The sequence below is a fragment of the Arachis stenosperma genome, chromosome 9, assembly GCF_014773155.1.
Source record: "Arachis stenosperma cultivar V10309 chromosome 9, arast.V10309.gnm1.PFL2, whole genome shotgun sequence".
Taxonomy (NCBI): Eukaryota; Viridiplantae; Streptophyta; class Magnoliopsida; order Fabales; family Fabaceae; genus Arachis; species Arachis stenosperma.
The window spans coordinates 33,468,739-33,471,736 of record NC_080385.1 but is presented as its reverse complement, the minus strand read 5'-3'; the positions used below and the strand labels follow the sequence as shown (position 1 = coordinate 33,471,736).

Sequence of the window (2,998 nt, the reverse complement as noted above, 5' to 3'; positions counted from 1 at the left end):
ATAAAAATTGGGTTGCCTCCCAACAAGCGCTTCTTTAATATCAATAGCTTGACAGTGGGCTCTCATGGAGCCACAAAGGTGGTCAGGTCAATGTTGTGGACTCCCAACACCAAACATAGAGTTTGGATATTGGAGTTCAACACCAAACTTAGAGTTTAGTTGTGGCTTCCCAACACCAAACTTGGAGTTTGATTGCGAGGGCTTTGTTTGACTCTGTGTTGAGAGAAGCTCCACATGCTTACTCTCCCTTGTTACAGAAGGATAGCCGTGTGCCTTAAACACAAGGTGGTCCCCATTCATTTGAAGGACTAATTCTCCTCTGTTAACATCAATCACAGCTTCTGCTATGGCTAGGAAAGGTCTTCCAAGGATGATGCATTCATCCTCTTCCTTCCTAGTATCTAAGATTATGAAATCAGCAGGGATGTAAAGGCCTTCAACCTTTACTAACACGTCATCTACTAATCCATAAGCCTGTCTTACTGACTTGTCTGCCAATTGTAATGAGAATAAGGCAGGTTGTACCTCAATGATCCCTAGTATCTCCATTACAGAGAGTGGCATAAGATTTATCCCTGACCCCAGATCACACAAAGCCTTGTTAAAGGTCATGGTGCCTATGGTAAAGGGTATTAAGAATTTAACATGATCTTGTCTCTTTTGAGGTAGAGTTTGCTGAACCCATGTATCGAGTTCACAAATGAGCAAGGGAAGTTCACCTTCCCAAGTCTCATTACCAAACAACTTGGCATTCAGCTTCATGATGGCTCCTAGATATTAAGCAACTTGCTCTCCAGTCATATCTTCATCCTCTTCTGAGGAAGAATAGTCTTCAGGGCTCATGAATGACAGAAGGAGATTTAGTGAAATCTCTATGGTCTCTATATGAGCCTCAGATTCCTTTAGGTCCTCAATAGGGAACTCCTTCTTGCTTGAGAGACGTCCCAGGAGGTCTTCCTCACTAGGATTTTCGTCCTTCTCCTCCCTTGTGCATTCGGCCATATTGATTACATCAATGGCCTTGCATTCTCCTCTTGAATTCTCTTCTGTATTACTTGGGAGAGTACTGGGAGGAGTTTTAGTGACTTTCTTACTCAGCTGGCCCACTTGTGCCTCCAAATTTCTGATGGAGGACCTTGTTTCACTCATGAAAATTAAAGTGGCCTTAGACAGATAAGAGTCTAAATTTGCTAAATTAGAGGGGCTCTGCTCATAATTCTCTGTCTGTTGCTGAGAAGATCATAGAAAAGGCTTGTTATTGCTTAGCCTGTTTCTTCCACCATTATTAAAGCCTTATTGAGGCTTTTGTTGATCCTTCCATGAGAAATTTGGATGATTTCTCCATGATGAATTATAGGTGTTTCCATAAGGTTCACCCATGTAATTTACCTCTGCTATTGCAGGGTTCTCAGGATCATAAGCTTCTTCAGAAGCTGCCTCTTTAGTACTGTTGGGTGCAATTTGCCATCCATTCAGACTTTAAGAAATCATGTTGACTTGCTGAGTCAACACTTTGTTCTGAGCCAATATGGCATTCAGAGCATCAATCTCAAGAACTCCCTTCCTCTGAGGCGTCCCATTATTCAAGGAATTCCTCTCAGAAGTGTACATGAATTGGTTATTTGCAACCATGTCAATAAGTTCTTGAGCTTCTGCAGGCGTTTTCTTTAAGTGAATGGATCCACCTGCAGAATGGTCCAATGACATTTTGGAAAACTCAGATAGACCATAATAGAATATATCTAATATGGTCCATTCTGAAAACATGTCAGAAGGACACTTTTTGGTCATCTGCTTGTATCTTTCCCAAGCTTCATAGATGGATTCACCATCTTTTTGCTTGAAGGTTTGAACACCCACTCTAAACTTGCTCAGCTTTTGAGGAGGAAAGAATTTATCCAAGAAGGCCGTGACCAGCTTATCCCAGGAGTCCAGGCTATCTTTAGGTTGTGAGTCCAACCATGTTCTAGCTCTGTCTCTTACAACAAAAGGGAAAAGCATGAGCCTGTAGACTTCAGGATCTACTCCATTCATCTTTACAGTCTCACAAATCTGCAAGAACTCAGTTAAAAACTGGTAAGGATTTTCAGATGGAAGTCCATGAAACTTGTAGTTCTGTTGCATTAGAGCAACTAATTGAGGTTTCAGCTCAAAATTGTTTGCTCCAATGGCCGGAATGGAGATGCTTCTTCCATCAAATTTGGACGTTGGTTTAGTGAAATCACCTAGCATTCTCCTTGCATTATTGTTGTTGGGTTCGGCTGCCATCTCCTTCTCTTGTTCGAAAATTTCAGAAAGGTTGTCTCTGGATTGTTGTAATTTAGCTTCTCTTAGTTTCCTCTTCAGAGTCCTTTCAGGTTCAGGATCAGCTTCAACAAGAATGCCTTTTTCCTTGTTCCTGCTCATATAGGGAAGAAGCGAACAAGAGAAGAAAGAAGAATCCTCTATGTCACAGTAAAGTAGTTCCTTATTGTTAGTAGAAGAAGAGAGGAATAAAAGTGGAGAATCCAATCATAAGGGTGAGGATAGAGGCAGTGATTGGAGATGAAGAGAGGTGAAGACAAGTGTTAGTAAATAAATAAATAAATAGAAGAAGAGAAGAGAAGGAGAATTCGAAAATAATTTTGAAAAAGTAGTTAGTGATTTTCGAAAATTAAAGATAAGATATAATTTAAATTTAAATTTAAAACAATTAGTTAATTTAAAAAGAATTTTGAAAAAGGGATGAGATATTTTCGAAATTTAGAGAGGAAAAAGTAGTTAGGTGGTTTTGAAAAAGATAAGAAACAAACAAAAAGTCAAATAGTTAGTTGAAAAAGATATTAAAATCAAATTTGAAAAGATAAGAAGATAAGAAGTTAGATAATATATTTTGAAATTACATTTTTGAAAAAGATAAATTTTGAAAAAGATATGATAAAAAGATAAGATAAGAAGATATGATAAAAAGATAGGATTGAAAAAGATTTAATTTTTAAAATTAAAATTAATTACTTAA

At 38.1% G+C, this 2,998-nt stretch overlaps 1 non-coding gene across 1 annotated transcript; it reads left to right on the top strand.

Annotated features, from left to right (window-relative positions):
• Positions 1–1,765: 1,765 nt before the first annotated feature.
• On the top strand, positions 1,766–1,869 carry LOC130953060 (small nucleolar RNA R71). Its single transcript, XR_009075234.1, has one exon. It is a non-coding gene; the product is annotated as a small nucleolar RNA R71 (small nucleolar RNA).
• Positions 1,870–2,998: the final 1,129 nt, after the last annotated feature.